The following is a 22227-nucleotide window of genomic DNA, read 5'->3' as shown; positions in this document are numbered from 1 at the left end:
AGCCTGGCTCTCGCAAGATGAATTCCTCTCCCCCTACCCTTTCCACTAGTTAACATAAACCTAGGTGTACTATTTATACTAGCTATCAAGCCTAGCCATTTTTTCCATCCTCTGATCTGTATGCGTTTTGGATTCAAAATACACAGTCATCAGAGGTCTCCATGCAGTAGCACAGACAATCTCATATGATGTAACAGTAGCAATTATTCTCTTATCAGTTCTAGTGATAAATGATCATTTACACTTTCAGCAGTAATTATTACACAAGAATACCTGTGACTAATTTTCCCATCCTGACCCCTAGCCAGAATGTGATTTATCTCTACTCTAGCAGAAACCAACAGAGTCCCATTTGATTTAACCTATATTTGGCTTCAATGTAGAAAATGTAGCAGGCTTATTCACCCTGTTCTTCCTAGCAGAGTATGTCAATATCATTATAATAAATATTTTCACAACAATCCTATTTTTAGGAGCATTTAACAACCCCTACATGCTAGAATTCTATACAGCCAATGTCATCATTAAAACACTCCTCCTAACAATCTCCTTTATATGAATTCAAGCATCCTGCCCACAATTTTGATAAGATCAGCTTATATATCTCTTATGAAAAAATTTTTACCACTAACATTAGTCTTATGTGTATGAGAAGTTTCACTACCTGTCATCACATCAGGCATCCCACCACAAACATAAGAAATATGTCTGACAAAGAGTTATTTTGATAGAGTTAGTAATAGAGGTTTAAACCCTCTTATTTCTAGAATCATAGAAATTGAGCCCACCCTTAAGAATTTTAAATTCTTCATGGTAAAGTCAGCTAACTAACTATTGGGCCCATACCCCAAAAATGTTGGTTTACATCCTTCCAGTACTAATAAGCCCTCTTGTGTTTACTATCATTCTACTAACCATTATCTCAGGAATTATAATTGAAATAACAAGCTCACACAGGTTACTATTATCCCCATTCTAATTAAAAAAAAAAAATTTAACCCATAAGTGTGAACAATAGCACAAATACCAGTAGAAAATCTAAGGCAACCCAGTTATCTAATACTACCTGGGCTAAGGAATATAGGGATATCTGTTGTGCTGCAGTGCAGTCGTTTTGGCTGTTTGACTAGTGGTGGCTGATAAATTTCTGATCTTTTTGTTTACATACACTCCTGCATTAGGAACCAAGATTCCCAAAAGATTTGCCACTGGTATCTTGGTATTTTGCTAACACAGATTGCTTGACTCTTTAATGAAGAGAGAAAGGAGATTCATTTATTTCCTGATGTATAGACAATGGGATAACGTAATATTCTAATAAATATATACCTTCTATTTGTCAGCTATTAAGACATTTTTCAATTAAGTAAGGGACAGAGGGAGGGGGTCCTGGGGTAAGTATTGCTCAGTCTCTAGGGACTGAAGATAGTATCAGACAAGGAATGGCCATATTAATACGTTGAAGAATTTAAACCTGAAAGATTAGGTCAGAGAGAGGTTGGTCTGGGTGAGCGGTAACATTAGCAACATCTGAAAAGTCAGCGACAGGTATTATGAGGGGCCTATCCCAGTAGCTATGCTTTGTGACAACTTTACTAAAGAATTTTCTTTCCATCTTCAATATTGAGGCAAAAGTACAGCTAGAAGTAGAAGAGTAACTTTCAGTTTTGATAGGGAGACAAACATTCAAATAACAGTTCAATCGAACTAGTAGGATGGGTCTTACAGGCTTGGCCCGGATTCTTGGGTCAGCTGTCCACTGTTGTCATCGTCTTCTCGTCCTGGCTTGATGGTTGTTTTAAGGTGAGCTTGAGGTCAGCAGTCCCCTCTACAGACCAGTCTGATGCAGAGGCCCTTTTTAAGTGAGAAATAAAAATTGGAGAGTTAATTCCCTTCAGTTTTACTGTGCATGAGCCAGTTAAGAGTACCTGATAAGGATCCTTCCTTTTAGGTTTGAGATAGTCCTTTAAATGATCTTTTCCAGTATGCCCAATCTCCTAGGTGCAGGTCATGGAGCATCTGATCTTCATCCAAAGATAGAACACTGTGATCGGCTTCAGAAGCAAGCTTGGATATCCTTTTAATAATTCAATTAAACTTTACAATAATGTGACATAACAAAGTGGCATCTCGGATGTAGGCAGTAAGTACAACACCTCAGTACATATAAAACCTCAATATCCACGAAGGTATATCATTGAAACTTAATTTTTCTATATAAATTATCTTCATTTTGACCAAACATAGTCAAATTAAGACTAATTTATTTGAAGAATAAATCTGGTTTCTATACACTTACCCTGGTTACTTACATAAGTGTAACTGATCATATAGGCCCTTTGAAATTTGGCTTTATTGCAACTTTTCTTAAGGGATCTCAAATTGAACTTTTAAAAGGCCTCTCAAAGCCAGGAAAGCCATGCCATTAGATTCTACCTGCAATACCTACAGATTTAGGTGGATTCCTCTCTAACTATGTTCCAAAATATCTTGAGGTTCTCATTTCTGCCAGGAAGTGGACTTCCTTTTTCACCTGGAGAGGCTGTGAGGAACCTAAGAGATTCTACATTGAGGAATCAGGTAGAGAGAAAAGATAAATGCTTCAGTTCTGCTCACAAAGGAATAATTTACCAAATTGCTGTAAGTCATACTTTGCTTAAGGGGAAAGGTTTCCTTATATCTGGAAAACAAAGATGAAAAGCCAGTAATATTTCAGACAAAAAATCATAAAAATTATAATCATATTTACAAGCTCATTCAATCCCATATAATTAATTTTTGTTCTGCTTGAGTCCAGTTTTCCCATTAGTTTTGGTGACCTTGCCTGATGATTGAGGACATTTTTTAAAAGTTTTTGAGGTTTTTGTTAAGGCTTATATGATTTGTCACGTGAAGTGGGTGCCTTGTTTGCTGGAGATTGTGGAAAGTATACCCCAAGTGGGAAACACATTTTCCAACAGTTTCTTTGTCATTGTGAGGGCATCAGCCTTGCAGCCAGGGAAGGCCTTAACCCATCAAATAGAAATGGGGTTTGCCAGGAAGCCAGGAAAAGCCAAGCAGCCGTCTTGGTTTCCCATATCCCAGACTGTTTAATTCACAGCTATTGTTGACCCATCTTAATTTCTCTGATTTAGAAGCAGACTGTTGTCGTGTTATAAGGACATCAGGATGGCAAAAGCCTGACAATGAGGTGTTAATTTTTTGTAGACACAGAATGGACTTCACCTACAAGTGCCATCAGCTGTGTTGTTGCCTTTGCATGAAAGAGCAGAGCATCTCCCTAATACTCGGGGGTTCAGTCCCTTTAGTGTGAGCCTCGATTTTGATGACAAAGAAACATTCTATGTCAGGAAGATTTTCAGGAATTTCATATAATTTCTGGAACATTTACACTATATACTTATAGACATAAAGAAGGCTTAATGTTGACAATGCTTCCCATGTAATATAATAGACCAAATAAGCATAATTAGTTGAATATCTCCCTCTTTGAGACACTTCAGGACAGTATCACTTCATTTTCCATTAACTAAATCCATTTTCAATCCTCCTTTTACTGAAAACACACATCTTTTTTTCCCTTGAATACTCAAATGTTTACCTTATTATTTCTACTAACTTTAATTACAATATTTAACCCTTGAAAACCTTAATCCCTAACAAAAACCAAGAAACAGTACATTGTGAACTGTTATACCAGCGTTTCCTGATTGGCAAGCTTATCAACATATTTCAACAACCTTTAGAAACATACATTTTCTCATAGCATGATTTCTTTTCTCAATGTGGTATAAGACATGTGTCCAATAAACCCAAACATCTTTAGTTTTTCTCTGATAAGACAAAGTAGGTAAATTTAGACATGCTGAGCAATTAATGTTTTAGTATTTTTATCTTAATTGGAAATGATCTGGATAGTTAGTGAATTCCCATCATTTAATTTAATTTAGCACAACTCCAAAGTTTCAGGTTACCCAAAATCTGGAGAAACTCTTTTTAGGTATACATACCATAAAGCATAATCATTTTTAAAGAGTTCACCTAAAAGCTTTTATCCCATTTATCTCAATTTTATTACTTATGAAAATACCACCATACTAAGTTAATTTTCTTGTTGACAAATTTTGTAACAGAGGTAGCATGAGCTTATTGACTTTTAGGAAACCTAGGTACCAAATAAAAGTATTATACTTCACACTGACGACCCTAAAGGCATGTTTGTATTAATCAAGTCAACAACTTAAACTTATTTTCATGTACTGAAGATTAATCCTAGATCGCATGCTCCTCTAAAAATTTGGGTTAGCTTTTTGTTACAATTAGAAATATCTGATTTGTAAATGCGTATTTTTAAGTCAATTAAATAGAGCTCTTTTATGAATTCTTTTTTTTTTTCCCCCGGTACGCGGGCCTCTCACTGTTGTGGCCTCTCCCGTCGCGGAGCACAGGCTCCGGACGCGCAGGCTCAGCGGCCATGGCTCACGGGCCTAGCCGCTCCGCGGCATGTGGCATCTCCCCGGACCGGGGCACGAACCCGTGTCCCCTGCATCAGCAGGCGGACTCTCAACCACTGCACCACCAGGGAAGCCCTATCAACTCATTTTGATGATATCATCTGGAAGTAGAAACATACTTGTAACATACATACAGACATACACACATCCAGATAGACACAGATATCTCATAGTTTTCCTGCCTGAGGTTTAAAAAGCCTTTTTATTCCCTTCAGTTTTACATTCCACTAATTGAGCCAAGGCTGTAGTCTCAAACAATGTGGTATGCGTTAGCACTTCAAGGACATGATAAGAGTCATAATTACAAGTTTTCTCCTAGGAGTACTTTTATTCTTAGAGTCAGAATTTTGAAAAGATGTTGTATCAAGCCAGCTTTCTTTAATTGTGCACACAAAAATCAGTTTTGAATGTCAAAAAAGTTCCATCCTGGCCATTTTTGGATTAGGTAAGTACTTGTTAAGTATTAGCTCCATACCAATTGTCGAAGCCAGCTAGAGTGTCAGTGGGTGGATGCCTGCCTGGGAGCTGGTAGGTTTTACAAGCGCAATTTCCCGCTTTCTTCTAGGTTCATTCTATTATAAAGTACACATCTAAAATTAAATTTAAATGTCCAATTTTAAGCCATTTTTTTAAAAAGTCAGCCAACACAGTTCACTCCAAAATTTCTTCCAGGCTTTCCTGCTTAGAAATTCCCCCAGGTCCTCTCCCTGGAAACTTACCCCTAGGACCTCTTCACCTAGGAAATATACCAGTATCCCCTTAAGACTCCAAGTCTTAAGATAACAGCTCAAATAAAAGTCAAACTGTCACTTAGTACAAGGAGATCCAGATAATGAGGAAGAACTCACCAAAGCACCTGAAGGGTACTTTGAAGCCAGAGGGGCTCAAAGGGCCCAGGCTTGGTCTCCCGAGCACCGGTCCAAAGTAGATCCAGGTGACCTCAGGCAGGTTTTTCTGATATCCTGCCGACTATAAGTAATTTCAGTGAAAATAATCAATAAACAATCTACAATAGGAATAGAAAAGAGTTTTGTTTTATAAAAGAGCCAAACTGAGGACTATAGATCCCAGAAGACAACGTCTCAGGTAACTCTGAGGAACTGCTTCAGAGAAGCATGGTTTTCAGTACAGTTTTATATCTTGTCAGAACAAAGAACATTAAAGCCAGGGATACATTCCTTCAAGATTTCAAAAATAAATAAATAAAAACGAAAAAGAAAACTACACATGTACACAAGTCAGTATGGCCTTGACACCTGGGAAAGAGTCTTATCATTGAAGGGTCTTACCAGAATTGGCATCCCAGGAAGGGAAGCATTTAATCTTTATTTTTAACGTGGACATTCTTTACTTCTGGTCAGTGTGCCCTTTTCTTTAAAAATTAAAGCAGGTGAACAATGTATGTTTGATAGCCCACAAACTGGCTATTTTTAAGTTAGCATAAAATTTGAGTTAAATCATGTATAAGCCAGAATTACTTCCCCGTACCTCAATATGTGAAAATTTCTTTTATCGGTGCAGAATAACGCTATCTTCTTACTATTTATGCCCAGCTCAGGTACTGCAACACTGTCATTATCACACACATTAAACAAAACACCTTTCAACACAATCCTTATCATTACCATCATATTATCACTGGGAGGTCTCCCACCCCATCAGGGTTTTTACCCAAATGAGTAATTATCCAAGAGAAAACAAAAAACAATCACATCATTCTGCCAACACTAACAGCCATCAGAGTACTACTCAACAGGTATTTCTACTTTCGGCTAACATACTCCATGTTACTAACTATACTCCCTTCAATAAATAACTTAAAAATAAAATGACAATTCAAACATACAAAACGAATAACCTTCCTATCATTACTAATCCTCAATATCCACACTATTACCACCCTTAATACCCATTCTATCAGCGCTGGACTAGGAATTTAGGCTAGTATAGACCAAGAGCTTTCAAAACCCTAAGCAAGTACAATTTACTCAATTCCTGAAAATAAGGATTGCAAGACTCTATCCTACATCAATTGAATGCAAATCAAACACTTCAAGCTAAATCCTTACTACATTGCTGGGCTTCCACCCCACAAAATTTTAGTTAACAGGTAAATTCTCTAGTCAGCTGGCTTGAATCTACTTCTCCCACCATCAAGAAAAAAAGAGGTAGAAGAAGAGCCAGCAGAGCTGAAGCTGCTTCTTTTTTTTTTTAATTGAATTTTTTTTTTTTTTTTTTTTTTTTTTTGCGGTACGTGGGCCTCTCACTGCTGTGGCCTCTACCGTTGCGGAGCACAGGCTCCAGACGCGCAAGCTCAGCGGCCGTGGCTCACGGGCCCAGCCGCTCCGCGGCACGTGGTATCCTCCCAGACCGGGGCACGAACCCATGTCCCCTGCATCAGCAGGTGGACTCTCAACCACTGCGCCACCAGGGAAGCCCCTAAAATAAATTTTTTTAATACATCTTTATTGGAGTATAATTGCTTTACAATGGTGTATTAGTTTCTGCTGTATAACAAAGCGAATCAGCTATACATATACATATGTCCCCATCTCCTCCCTCTTGAGCCTCCCTCCCACCCCTTTAGGTGGTCACAAAGCACCGAGCTGATCTCCCTATGCTATGCGGCTGCTTCCCACTAGCTAGCTGTTTTACATTTGGTAGTATATATGTCCATGCCACTCTCTCACTACATCCCAGCCTCCCCTTCCCCACCCCACCGTGTCCTCAAATCCATTCTCAACGTCTGCATCTTTGAATCTGCAGTTCAATTTGTTGATTCACCCCAGGGCTTGACAAAAAGAGGGCATAACCTCTGTCTTTAGATTTACAGTCTAACACTTGCTCAGCCTTTTTTACCTATGTTCACAAACCGCTGATTATTTTCAACAAATCACAAAGATATCAGGACTTTATTATTTGGTGCTTGAACTGAAATAGTAGGCACCACTTTAAGTCCATTAATCCGTGCTGAGCTAGGCCAACAGAGTGCTGCTGGGAGCTGACCAAATCCATAATGTCGTCGGAACATGCATTTGTCATAATTTTCTTTATAGTTATACCTATTATGATTGGAAGGTTCAGAAACTGGCTTCTCTCCGTAATAACTGGGGCACTCAATTTAGCATTTCCCCGAATAAATAATATAAACTTTAGACTACTTCCCCCATCAGTCTTACTCCTACTCATATCATCAATAGTAGAAGCTGGTTCTGGTACCGGTGGAACCATATATTCAGCCCTAGCTGGCAGTCTGGCCCATGCAGGAGCCTCTGTCCACCTCACCATTTTCTCCTTACATTTAGTAGATGTTTCCTCAATTCTTGGTGCTGTTACTTTTATTACTGCCGTCTTTAATATAAACCACCAGCCATTATCCCAATATTAAACACCATTATTCGATCTGCCCTAGTTATAGCCATATTACTATATCACTCTCAGTTCTAGCAGCTGGAATTACCATACTGTTAACAGATCAAAATCTAAACACTGCTTTCTTTTACCCTACAGGAGGAGACCCAATCCTACACCAACGGCTATTTTGATTCTGTGGTCACCCTGAAGTCTATATTCTTATCCTACCAGGGTTCAGAATAATCTCACATATCGTGACATACTATTTGGGACAGATATGTGGGAATATATGGGAATAGTATGAGCCATGTCCACTGGCTTTTTAGGATTTATCTTGTGGGCCCATCATATGTTTACCGTAGGAATAGATGTTGACCCTTGAGCATGCTTTACATCAGCTACCATAACTATTGCTATTCCTTTAGCAGTAAAACTGGCTGATTAACAACTCTTCATAGAGATTATGATATAGTATAGCAAAATGAGACTTATGCTTTATTTTTCTTTTTACAGTAGGTGGTTTAACAGGAATCATCTTAGCCAGTTCATCCCAGGACACTGTCTTCCACAATACAGACTATGCAGTAGCACATTCCAGTATGTAATGTGAATGGGAGCAGTCTTCACTATTATCGGAGGCTTTGTGCACTGATTTCCAATAACCTCAGGTTATACACTTAACATGAGCAAAAATTCACTTCACAATTTTATTTGTAGTAGAAAATATGATTCTTTTTTCCCCTGCAGCACTTTCTTGGCTTTTCAGGGATGCCACGACTTTACTCCAGCTACCCTCAAGCACACACAAGAAATATTTCACTCATTCATCTCATTAACAGCAGTAATGCTAATAATCTTCAAATTTTGAGATGTATTTGCATCTAAATGAGAAGTTTCAGAAGAGGAACTAACGACTACTAACCCAGAATGGTTACATGAATGCCCTCTACCATATTCTATACTTGAAGATCATACCTATGTAAATTTAAAATAAGAAAAGAAGGAACTGAATCCTCAACCAGTTTCAAGCCAACACCATAACTATTATGTCTTTATTAATAAGTGAGATAATAGCAAAAAATTAGTAACTTTGTCAAAGTTGAATCATAGACAAAAATACTGTATAACACGATGGCAAATCCATTTCAGCCAGGCTTTCTAGATGCAACATCACCTATTATGGAAAACCTTTTACATTTTCATGATCATACATTAATAATCACTTTTAAAATAAGTTCTCTAGCCCTCTGTATTATTTCATTAATACTGACAACTAAACTTACTCATGTACACACAATAGATGCACAAGTAGAGACAATTTGGACCATGTACCGGCCATCATTCGAATCTTAATTGCCCTATCCTCATTACAAATCTTTTACATGATACATGAAATCAGTAACCCTTCCCTAAACGTAAAAACTGTGGGTCATCAATGATACTGAAGCTATGAACACACAGATTATGAAGATTTAAATTTTTACTCCTCTATAATCCCCACATTAGATCTAAAACCAGGAGAATTATGACTAATTCAACAACGAAGTAGCATAGTCATTGAATATTAGTTTCATCTGAAAATGTTTTATACTCATGAGCTGTTTCTTCTTTAGGCCTAAAAACAGATGCTATTCCAGGACACCTAAATTAAAGAACCATAATATCGACAGGACTAGACCTGTAATGTGGACACTAATAGGAGAAATCATTTTCCTTCATTCAAAGACAGGACAGAGGGAGATGGCGTGAGCCACGGGGTGAATCCAAAGCCCACAGGGGATGTGCTCTCTGAGCTCCAGGACAGGAAGGGGGTCTCTGGGGTCCCGGGCCACCCAACACTCCCTCCTGAGTGGGGTCTTGGGAACATTCTGTCAGTGATGTGGCAGCCTGAGCATTTGTCACGGCCCTCACGCTGTGGCCCGCCCCCCAAGCTCCAGGGATCGCATTCCACACTCTGTGGGTCCCCCCTGCAGGGTCCTTCCTGCTGCAGGAGCAGAGACCACCCAGCTAGCAGCCCTCTCCCCAACCAGCAGAAAGAGCAGGTGGAAGGCGGGGCACCAGAGGAGTCTCACTCACTCAGACATCAGTGCCCCAGGGCTGCCAGCGTGGACAGCAATGATGCAGATGACGAACAGCCCAAGACACGGGAGCAGAGGGCCCCAGAAGCGGCTGGTCAGGTTCTGGCTCATCTGTGCCCCGCACACCCTGTCCCTCCTACAGCCTCTTCCTCACACGCCCTCTCCCTAAATATAGGGTATTCAGATGCAAACAAGCAGAGCTTCGATGGGCAAACACTGCAGGATTCCACTCAAATAGGGGCCCAAGAGTCGACAACTCATGGACCTAAGTGGTCGTTGGCAGCAGGGCTTCGGGAGGGGATGGAGTGAGACTTTCACGGTCGTGGAATTTTCTAGAGATGGTGGTAATGGCTCCACAACAAGGTGAATGTACCTGATGCGTCAGAAACATGCACTTAAAATGATGATGATGGTAAATGGTGTGTGATGTGTGTTTTATTTCATTTAAAAATTTAAAATGTCTGGTTAACTGAGACTCCAATCTGACCCCTTTGTTACAAATGTGCAAGGTCAAAGCACTGTCCCCCACCTCAGGCACATGGCATGTGGAGGACCATTCTTAGGGGGGGCCAGTCTGTGTTACCTGAGCTCTGTCCACGGGAACCCAGACAGCAGCGACCCCATAGATAAGACATATGATCTGCTATGATATTAACATGATACCACCAAGGGTTGTCCCTCAGCAGGAGGACCACCCTGCTCAAAGGTGCCTGTCCTCATATGAACATGACAAGGTTAAGAGAAGGAAAGGGACCACAGGTTAATCAGGGCAACACCCTCAATTCGGATGTTGGAAATCTCAGAGGGGACAAGACACACTGCAGGCAAAGAGCAGACATGGGGTCTGCACATGAGCCTGACCCACACGGATGGGGTGAGCCCCACACAATCCCCAGACACCGCAACTAGGGTCACACATCCCCCTGGTCAGGATACCATGGCTGTGCTGCATGAGCCCCCAACGTGGGAACAAGCCAGGTCCCTGGGACCAGAGAAAGAAGTGTAGGGTCTGTCTCCTCTCCTAACACTTGCCCCAGAGAAGTCAGTCCCCTCCTGTTTTCGCTTTTGTTTTTAACTTTTTTGTGCTGCAGTTGAACACACTACCTTGGTTCTGGCAGGCTTGGTCCTCTCCTGATTTGCTGGGGTGTTGAGAAAACTCACAGGACGGCAGGGCTGAAAGACAGGGGGCAGGTCTGGACTCTGCTGAGCAGAGATGGTTGACCAGAAGGAGATTACAGAGACACATCTCACCTGCTGCCGATTGGCCTTACACCTAGATCCATGTGCCCGGCAATCAATTCACCAGGTAAACCTGCCTTCCTACTCGCTCTGCGTGTGCTGGTGAATTGGAATAATCATGAGGTAGCCCACCTGAGGAGTCTCCACCAGCCACAAGGAAGGTGAACCTTGCAGGGGTAAGGACTAAGGCCCTTACCATGGCTCCTTTGGGAGGGCCATGTAACCACACTCAGAGCAGAGCGCTGTCACCCAGACAAGCCCACCTCAGCTCCAGACCCCAGACGTCTGAGCACTGACATTCGGACAGAGGCATGGAGCTTCTCAGTACTGAGGCCAGGCCAGGTCTCCATGTCCCCCTGAGGCTCCCAGGACAGAGGCCAGGCCAGGTCCCCACGTCCTTGTGCACAAACAACACGGTCAGGTCTAAATATTCTCATTGTAGACAGCACATGGTCAGGTCTAAACGTACTCAGTGTAGACAGGACATGGAGCTGTCTAACCCTACCGTGCAGACAGAACTTGATCAGGTTTAAACTAGCTTAGGGCTGCTCTCCCAGGAGGCACACGTCACACATGTGGGGTCTCTCATCTCTGGACAGGGGCTCACCCTCGTGCGGGAACCAGGATGTACATTTCTGGGAGAATAAATCAACATTGGGCTCGCACACTTTACCCACATCAGGAAACTAAACAAAATCTTTCTGACATTGAACATTTCAACGTGCAAAACAAAAACGTTACCAATTTCTCTGGCCACGTGATGGTCAGGATCCCGGGCTAACCCTGAAACTTCTTGCAGTGCAGCCCTGTCCAAGAAGTGGCCTGATTCCAGCATCCCAGGCCCCCAACAGGAGGCGGCCTCAATGGAAGCCCAGGAAGGACAGTGCATCCCGCGGGCCAAATCGGGGGAGCACGCTCAGGGCAGCTGAGAGCACCGCGCACAGGTCCTGCTTCCCGGCAGCATGTGCCGGGGGGGGGGGGACGGCTCCTACAGCACCCAGCCAGGCTGCTTCGTGCACCAGGGCTGATCTGAAGGGCGAACACAGGGAGAGGCTGGAGCACAGAAGCCATCTGAGCGCAGAACTAATCCACTTTCTGTCGCTATGGGTTTACCTGTTCTGGATGTCTCATGTTAGTGGAATTAATAAATTGTCCTTTTGTGTCTGGCTTCTTTCTCTGAGCATCATGTTTTCAAGGTTCATCCATGTTGCAGCCGATGTCAGCGCCTCACTCCTTTTCATGGCTGAGTTAATACTCCCCGCCCCCGCCCCCTGACTTTTAACTCTATAATTTATTGTGACTCCCTGCCCACACTGTATAGGGCTGATGAGAAATTCACCTCCTGTCATTCTTGGGCCATAACCTGCATTTTTAACCGACACCCAGGGGTCCTGTGCAGGAGCTGAAAGCCCAGCCCCACACGGTGCACAGTCATCCTGTGTGACCGGAACCCAGGAGGAAGGGTGAGACAGGCCTGCATGCTTAGAGGACCAGCCCTGCACTCTCATGTGAAACCAACTTGCTGGTCAGTGTCCTGTGAGAGCTGTCCTCAGGGCACCATGTGGGGAACACAGAACAGTTAAGAGCCACAGCACTGCCTTCAGTTCAGGCCCACCCACTGCAACTGTCTACTTGCAACGTGCTGAGGCTGCAGGGGAGGGTCCTTCCTGCCTCTTCCAGCTTCTGGGGACTCCAGGCATCCGTAGACCTGTGGCTGCATCTCTCCCATCTCTGCCTTCACCTTCACGTGGCTTCTCCTCTGTGTCTGTTACCTCCCCTCATCTTATAAGGACGCAGTCACACAGGACGAGGGCCACCCCAATGCCCTTGTCTTAACTACTTACAGCACCAGGCCCTACTTCCAAATAAGGTCATGTCCTGAGGCCCTGGGGTCAGGATGTGGCTGTCTCTCTCCATGGGTGGCGCTGGGGTGGGCAGACACAATCCCCCTTCACTCTAAGGTAACAGGCTCCCATATGACAGGTGTCCTTATAGGAAGAGGATATCAGGACACAGAGACACCAGGCACATGCCCAGGACCACCCGAGGTGACCAAGACTCTCCTGGACCATATCTCACCCAGACCCTGTCCGTGGCCTCCACCTTGGCCCCATCCTTGCGGGGCCTGCACAGCCCGGTCTCAGCAAGAATCCTGCTCAGTCAGCGCAGAAATGAGGGTACCAGAACACACCACTCCACAATGTGCCTCTTTGGCATGTGGATTACTTTGAGCTAAAGGCCACCAAGAACCAGCAGATGCAGGGAAAGCTCTAGAACACGCCAAAGAGGGAGACGACAGGACAAACCAACCCTGCCAACACCTTGAACACGGAGCTTCAGCCCCCAGAACCTGGGAGACAATGAATGTCTGTTGTTTAACCACCTGGTCTGTGGTGTTTGTTACGGCAGCCCCAGGAAACACGGACACCATCCTCTATGGAGAGCGGTGAAGAGCTGGGTTTGCACCTGAGCTCCACCACCAACGAGCCACCCTTGGACCAGTTACCCCACCATCCGGGCCTCGGTTTCTCACCTGTAAAATGGGATTGGTTATAGTGCCCCATCTCACAGGGTCACAGGGTGGATTCTGTGAGCTAAAGCATGTGAGGCACTCAGAACTGAGGCGCACAATAACCACGAAGCATGCTGGCCATCACCCCAACATTCTGGACCCTCTCCTCTGGTAGGGAAGTTTTCCCTCTAGTCTAGAGGAGGTCCATCCGCCGGTACCACATCCAGCTGTTATAAACTCTTTATACAGCTGAGGGGGTTCAGAATTTGCCACCCCAAATATGTCACTTTGGCATAAGGGTTATTTGGAGTTGAGGTGATTGAGAAGCTGCAAAAAGAAAAACTCTGCCCTCCTCCATCTGCCTGATCCCTCTGCGAGGATGTCCCCCTCCCTCTCCTGTCCCAGGAAGGGAAGAAACAATCTTATCATCTGAGATGGTACTGACTTCAGTCTGCATAACAAACCTCACTAAGTCAGCTCTGTCCTCTCTTATTTTCCCCCACTTACTTACCTTCCCACAACTTCCTGTCCCTAGAAATTGAAACCTGTTTTCCTTTGTCTTGTCACTTCTCCAAAAACTTATCACCCTGTGTTAACATGGCGCATAAGTCCTTAAGTCTGTCTCTTTGCATCTCCACTTCTTTTCTGTGCAGGGCTCTGTACACAGACATAATAAATCTTTTGCTCCTGTTAATCTGTTGTCAGTTTAATTTGCAGGTCCCTGGGACAGAACCTAAGAGAGTGGAGGAAAAATTTTTCATCCCCTATACCGCGTCAAATACACCAACAGCCAACCCCCCCTTTGTTCTTGTTCTGCCTCAGCAGCAACAGACACCAACCCTCTCCCCACCTATGAGATACTCAACTAGCACCCATCTCCATCTTCTCTCGCAGCCTGTCCCATGGCTCCCTCAGTCACACCCTGTCTCATAAATGTCCCCTGAGGTGAGAACCCGGGACCCCAGGCCACCTGGGGGGGTGACATTCCAGCACCAAGTGTCCAGGTGGCTGGAGCTGGACTCTGCCATGCAGCACACCCGGGGGTGATTCCATCCCAGTGCCCTCCAGCTACAATGGCCCACACATCGCCCACGCAGGTTTCTGAAATGCTGGCGGATCAGGGCAAGGGCTCAGACCCCAAAACCCCACACTCAGGGCTCTGTAGTGTGGGACGGCTGCATCATAGGGACCCCAATTAGGAGTGTGGTCAGCCTCAGTGTAGGGAGACACACCTCTGCTGTCCTTAGGAGAACAAGGGTGGGTCTGCGCCCCTCCCAACCACGCACCCCAGTGGGCCCCCTTCACAGCCAACTGGAGTACTGGCTGGAATCCAAGCCCTTGTGGATCCTATCCAAGTTGGGCCAGGTCGCAATGATCCCAGACCGAGGGGCTCAGGTGACTCCTGGGACTTCCCCAGTTTGCTTTTAAGGGAGAACCACTGAGTTTCAAATGAAAGGAACCAGGACTCACCAACCCAAATGTGCATGTTTGGCATAAGGATTATTCTGAATAGAAGGCCACTGAGAACCAGCAGACTCAGGAAACGCTCTGAGAACAGGGCACAGCATTCCTTCCATAAAGGAAATTCACATTTATAAAGGAAATGCCCACTGTAGGGACCTCCTCTTCTCCCACACCTGGAAGAGGAGGCTGCGCAACAACTCTCACCAGCAAAAAAAAAAAAAAAAGGCACCGACTTGAATCTGCATCACAAGCCCCACTAACCCTCTTGTTCACCGGGCTTTCCGGACTGACTTCCCACGGCTTATCCCCGCCCCACCAACCCCTTCCCTCTGTCCAGCCCAGGACGGTATTTCAGCCCCCAATTCTCACTGCCTCTTTGAGGAATACTGCCTTATAAACTCCCACACATTCCATCTTTTTTCCCCTCTTGTTAGTCTGCCTTTTCTCAGTTTAACATCTGGGTTCCAGGCACTGAACCTGGAAGGGGAGTGGGCGCTGGAGCGGGCTGCCATCCATCGTGAAAGCCATCTTGGAAACTTCAGAAATGGCGTGAGCCACTGTTAAGCACAGCCAGCGTTAGCAGTTAACTTACGGCCTTACACTGAAAACTATATTCAGAATAAAGGCAGCGAATTCTCAAAACTCACTACCATTACTGTAGACCTCACTGGTTATCGTACTGCATTTACTACCATCTCTGCTCACTCTTACCCTCTCCCACCCAGAGTGTGTGCGGTGGAAACTCTCTCTGGGGTTCTTCCCGGCTGCGCGTTCACGAACATCACATCGGAAACTCAAAACTGGCCACCGTGGGAATATCTACACCACAGAAACGGCAGATGCCACCACCCAGCCTTGGGTGATTGTTTTGTTGATGGTCTAGACTTAGAAAGTGATGGGAGAAGTGTGACTCCTGCAGACCGGATGTGCAGGGGTGTGTCTGTGGTGTTGCATTGCAAAGACCGAAAGAACACTCTTCTGCATCCGAAACCCAGGACGCGATTCAGCAGAGGCTGCTGACGTCATGGAGGAAGGAGTGAGGTTCTACACACGTGGACTTCGTAGTCTTACTCCTTAATTACAAGAAAATTCCAAGCAATACCAGAACTGCTCTCGTGTGTCGACTAGGGGAGCACGGGTGGTGGGGGAACAGGAGCCAGGCAAAAATCCACAAAAGCATCCCGTGAAGCCCTGGTCTCTCTGGAATTTACACCAAAGTCCTGTCCACTAGTATTTTTTGTTAATTGTTTGCTACATCCTGGGTATCAATTTAGCTAATAAACGTATGGGCCCATATATGCACCTTTTGGGGGAGCCCTTGAGAATCAGGCTTGTGTGCTGTTATCACATGATATCAGCACAGCATCATCTTTGTTATCTGTGTACCACTGTCCTTCACATCATCTTAGATCATAAACTGTGCAGGCATGCTGGCTCTTCTTTCCCTGGAGAGCAGGGTCCTGACCATTGGCCAGTACATCCTTGCGTATGACCCTGTCACCACCCCCTGGCAGAACTCAGACCCTGAAACATTGGCTGGACTCACACCCAAAACCTAGGTGTCCAGGGGTATGGATTTTCCAGATTTTCACCTCAATTCCACAACTTGCCAAACTGGAATAAACACGGCCACTTTGCACATTCAGATGTCAGCAAGAGCAGTGGGCAGAGCTCCTACGAGACGGAAGAGGAGGAAAACATTGTGTCCGACCAGCAGGTCCGTGATTATGGCCGTGGTGAAGCCAGACACCCTCACTTGAGAACCAGACAAGGATGCTGTTGCTTCAGGATGTCTGCGTCTGGGCACTGTCACCACAGGAGAAAGGGTCACCCCAGCAGACCTCAGCCTCACTCATGCCTGAGTGAAGAAAAGAATGAAGGAAGGAAGGAACTGGTGGTAACCCAGCAGGGCGTTCACAGGGACCCCAGCCCCTCCCCGAGAGAAATTCCAGAGTCACTCCCAACAGGAGCTCACCCAACACCTGCATTGCAGGCCCTCACACACGCTCCTTGACCCCAAACATGAATATGTTGAGTAAACGAACAAATGTCACTCCCAGGTACAGTCACAAGAACCCCCACCTTTTAAGATGACCCCTGTACCACAGAAGCACACAGACATTTCTATTTATAGGATACAGTGTTGCTCCAGGAAAATCCATCAAAAACGTGCCCTTGAAAATGGAAAGATCACCCCTTCCCTGTACCTACCTCGTACCTCCCCTAGGCCCGCCCACCTGCTCCACATCCTCAGGTACACACACCTGATGATGTGCCTGTGACTAATATTAGTGGCAGCTGTTCCAGAAGCAGGGACGGTGGTGGTAATTGTTCCACTACAGTACTCGCACACTGCTTTGCAATTTTAATCCTCAACCGAGTGAAATAATTCCTGGGGCCTCATCTACATTGAGACAGAACAAAAAACAACCAGCCACAGTGCAGATGAACTTGCAAAGAAGGCTGAGGAACTCGGTTCCTACACAGCCCACCCGGGACGCACAGTAGGCAGTGTACAGCAAATCCAAATCCAAACCAGGGGGCTTAATTTCCCTGGAGAATAAAGGAAGACGCCCTTCTTCTGCTTTTGTAGGACATTCACTTTAGAAAGTGTGGGAATTCCTTCTCTCTTTGAGGCGTGTGCACATCTTTTAAAGGCAGAACACACCTCTGACACTACCACAGCTCAGAATGTTTCCTGCAGACATGGGCGTGTGTCTGAAATGTGATGGAGGAGGAAACCCCGTCTCCCTGCTCCTGGGAGGAGAGGCCCGAGTCCAGTGGGGCCTGGCTCCAAACACAAAACCGCCTCCATTATCAAGACAACAGTGATTGTTTATCTGGGACAGCTGCACGAAGGGTGAGACTCTTCTGCCTCCGCAGCCTCTCAGTGGGTCTGCCCCGACGCCACCTGTGATGCACATCACACTATGGTTTCATGCTGGGTCCAGAGCAAATGGTTTGTGGAATGTCCCCTCCCTCCTGTCACAGCTCAGGTCTGAGTGTCCCTCCACCTGTCACAGCCCAGGGTCTGAGTGTCCCCTCCCGTCACAGCCCAGGGTCTGAATGTCCCCTTCCTCCTGTCACAACCCAGGGTCTGGATGTCCCCTTCCTCCTGTCACAGCCCATTGCCTTTCGACAATGTTGAAGGTGACCTAAAGGTCCAGAAATCCCCTCACCCTCTGTGTCTGGGAAATGGCTTCCTGAAAAGACCCCTCCCCACAAAGACTCTGCTGAGACTCAGGAGCCCCCCTTTCCTGACCAGGCCACACAGACCCAGTCCCTCCCCGGGCTCATCAGCCAGGAGCTGACCCGCTCCTTCCCAGGATCTGTGAGAACAAGATCTCACAGATCTTGGTGACCCACGCGTCCCCCTCCTCCCTGGCCCAAACTGCAGCCGCCGGGTCAGAAGCCCTGCTCAGGGCACCTCCTGAGTCGGGGCCCTTGATCCACGTGCCGTCAGGCCACCTTTTGTGCCAACCCCTCGCCTGGGCCTTTATACTTGTGTTTATTTACTCCTCTCCACGGAGAAACCGCCTTTGCCCCAACTCTCCAGATGCTTCCAGACCTTGTCAGGAATTCTCTCTGTAGTCATAGTCCCCCCTCTACAGCAATAGTCCTCCCCTATTGTTATATCCCCCCTCTACAGTAACAGTGCTCCTCTATTGTTATAGACTCCACTCTAGTAACAGTCCCCCCTCTAGTTACAATGCTGCTCTATTATCATAGTCCCCCCTCTACAGTGATAGACCTCCCTCTATTTTAACAGTCTCGCCTGTACTATAATAGCTCCCTCTCAACAGCAACAGTCGTCCTCTACTGTAATAGTCCCCCCTCTATGGTAAGAGTTCCCTCTCTACAGAAATAGTGCTGCCTCTATTGTAATAGGCCCTCTCTACAATGGTCCCCCTCTGTTGTAATAGTCCCTCCCCCTACTACCACACTCTCATCCCCTTGTTATAGTCCCCCTTCCTCCTCGCAATAATTCTTTTGAAATGAAAGTCTCCTTTCTAACCCAGACTTGATTTTATTTTATAGGCCTAAAGGACTGCAAGGATGACATAAAGCAAAACACTTATTGCAGGCCCCAGGCGTGGGTGGTGCAGAGGCGCCTGTGGATGTATGTCCCCCATAATGTAGGGCACCTGTTAGTGTGTCTGTGTCACCACTGTGGGGACACCTGTAGGTGTGTGTCTGCATCCCCATCACAGAGGAGACCTCTCCCCAAACACAAGTCACACGACACTCAGGGTGGCTTACCAACTCCTGTCCCCATGTCCCCATAATTCAGGTCACTTGAGCACTGAGTGTCATGTTCCTTCCTGTCCCACATCCCCCAGTTTCATCAGAATCTGGGTCACTTTGTAACAAGTCCCTCATCCTCCCATTTGCCCCCGCCTGAGAAGGTCATGGGTTTGTCCACGGTGGGAAGAAAATCGTCCCATCCCCGTGGACACCAATCCTGCACCTGCCAGGCACTCACCTCCTCCCAGGTGCACAAGTGTGAGTTACCCACCCGCTCCCTCGACCGCAGACCCCAGCTCTCTGGTTTCCAAGTACAGATTCAGGTGTGCTCAGCAGCAGCGCAATCCAGAACCGGCCAGGCGATCCCCACTCCCCAGGTGCAGCCCCAACCTCGAGCCCTGGGACAGCACCCCTGGGAGTAGGCCAGGTGCCCCCCGCACACCCCGATGCCTTCCCCACCCAGCACTTCCTCAGCTGGATCCACTCCACCCTTTGCCTCCTCAGTCAACACGGGACTCAGGTGGGCACAAGGAAGACACTTTCACAAAATGCAGCGGGTGCGAGATGAGCTAAGGGCCCAGTCCCGCTGACCCTCCTGGATGGCCAGGTGAGACATCTGAGCCGCCAACCTGTGACCATGGCAGGAAGGCTCCTTCTGTGACCACGCTTACCTGCAGGTGGTGGCTGGCACAGAGTAGACACTCAGGAAATAGCTCTCAGGTAAAGGAACGGATGGGCGTGCTCACTGATGGCAAACCCACTGGAGTTCCCATCGTCCTCCTCACCTGGGCCCCCGGACGCTCAGCGGGCTCCCCAAATGCTCACCAGGCCCCCCGGAATGCTCAGCGGGCCCCCCAAATGCTCACCAGTCCCCCCGGAATGCTCAGCGGGCTCCCCAAGTGCTCGCCAGGCCCCCCCAAATGCTCACCAGCCCCCTGAATGAATGCTCACCAGGCTCCCCAAGTGCTCAGTGGGCTCCCCAAATGCTCACTAGGACCCCGGAATGCTCAGCGGGCTCTCCAAATGCTCGCCAGGCCCCCCAAATGCTCACCAGGCCCCTGAATGCTCACCAGGCCCCTGAATGCTCAGTGGGCTCCCCAATCTCCAGGCCCCCAGAATACTCTGCGGGCCCTCGAACACTCAGCAGTCTCCCCGAATGGTCACCAGGCCTCCTGCACACTCACTGGGCCCCCCAAATGTTCACCAGTCTCCCCAAACACTCAGCGGGCTCCCAAGATGCTCACTGGGCCAATCAAGTACTCATCAGACCCCCTGAACGTTCAGCGGGCTCCCCAGATGCTCACCCACACCCACCTGCCCAGATTGGATGGCCCTGTCCCCGCAGCATAAGGACAGGAAAGGAGGCCTCAGACAACAAGTTCCTGCCTGACCCAGACCTGTCCTACCAACTAGGTTAGCGGCCCAGCAGACAGCGGGCTTGTCAACGCCCCCTGTGAGCCACTGTCCAGGGGCTCCTGCCGGCTCAGTGGCTCTGACCCAGCGGGTCTCCTATCCTCTACGCTGGGAACACCGGAGCCTGCGAGCGGACGCTTCCCCCCGGCCCCCACCCCCCACGCCGCCCTCCATGCTCTCCTGCTGCCCCTCCAGCCCCTGGGTCCCAGGAAGGAAGGAGGAGTCTGGACCCGAGGGGAGCGCGGACCACCCTTCACCACCGCCCCATCTCGAGCCTCTGAACTGAGACAGGCAGGCGGTACTCACCACGACAGCTGACTTCGGAGAGTTTCCGGCTGCAGCTCCGCCCGTCTGCCAGTCCCCCGGCACTTGCCGAACCACTCCTGCGCCGTGATTGGATGTGAAACTCCCACTCCTGCGAGGGTGTGGGAGGAGCCACCTCCCAGAGCTGACCTGCCCCAAGCGCAACACAGGGAGCAAATCCCCAACTCAAGAAGGGACGTCATTGTGGGGACAGCACTGCCCAGCTGGAGGGTCCACAGATCCTCTCCGCAGGGACCAGGAGCTGAGAAGTGGAGAAAGGGAGCCACTACTCCCTCCAAAGACTTAAATGTGTTCTCTATTTTAACACAAAACTTCGCATTACAACACCCTCGTCAAATCAAAGAGTCAAAATAAAATTGGAAAGGGCAGATTACACCTGAATTGATGCAGCCTTCCTAACAGCCAAAGAAGATGCTATCGACGGTGCCGCTGTTGTCTATGAAGAAAACAAAAGGAGGCTCACCAGCCTCCCTATCGTCACTGTGTACTCTGAACATTCCAGGTCTCCTCACTGTTTGCACAGTTTGAGATAAAAAGACAAAGCACCTCAGCCTCCTGAAAGATAAGCCATTGTTGCATTTCACCAAAGCCAGATCTTTCTAAAGATATCCATAGCATGTTGGAGGTAGAGAGGATATTACACTCATCAAATTCAGTATCCTCCAGGTGGTCTATGTGATGCTAACAGCTTTCTCAGAAGAGAGGGTCTGTAGTCAACACTATCTATGGCTCGTTGTTGTTTTTCTGACCCCACAGACTTCTCAGAGCCTCGTGGTTGCTAAAATGCAGTTTTATACATTTTACAATATTAATAGAATGCATATCACAATATATAATAAATACTATAGATAAACTTTAATATTTATCATGTTAAAATTCTTATGTCATGTACATAATATACTATGATATATCTCTTAGATATTATCTATATAAACTTTAATATTATACTTTGGGGGGGGAGTTGGTTTGTTTTTTTTGCCACCAATCGTGGCTTGTGGGATTTAGTTCCCTGACCAGAGACTGAACCCGGGCCCTTGGCAGTGAGAGCAGAGTCCTAACCACTGGACGTCCAGGGAATTCTAAT

General features: G+C 46.7%; 1 pseudogene; it reads right to left on the bottom strand.

The window, feature by feature from the left end:
- The window catches only part of LOC141277240 (protein enabled homolog pseudogene), a 28445-nt pseudogene extending 7496 nt beyond the window's left edge, over positions 1–20949 (bottom strand).
- Positions 20950–22227: the final 1278 nt, after the last annotated feature.

This window comes from Tursiops truncatus, chromosome 19 (genome assembly GCF_011762595.2).
Source record: "Tursiops truncatus isolate mTurTru1 chromosome 19, mTurTru1.mat.Y, whole genome shotgun sequence".
Classification (NCBI taxonomy): Eukaryota; Metazoa; Chordata; class Mammalia; order Artiodactyla; family Delphinidae; genus Tursiops; species Tursiops truncatus.
This window is presented reverse-complemented; position numbering and strand designations above follow the sequence as displayed.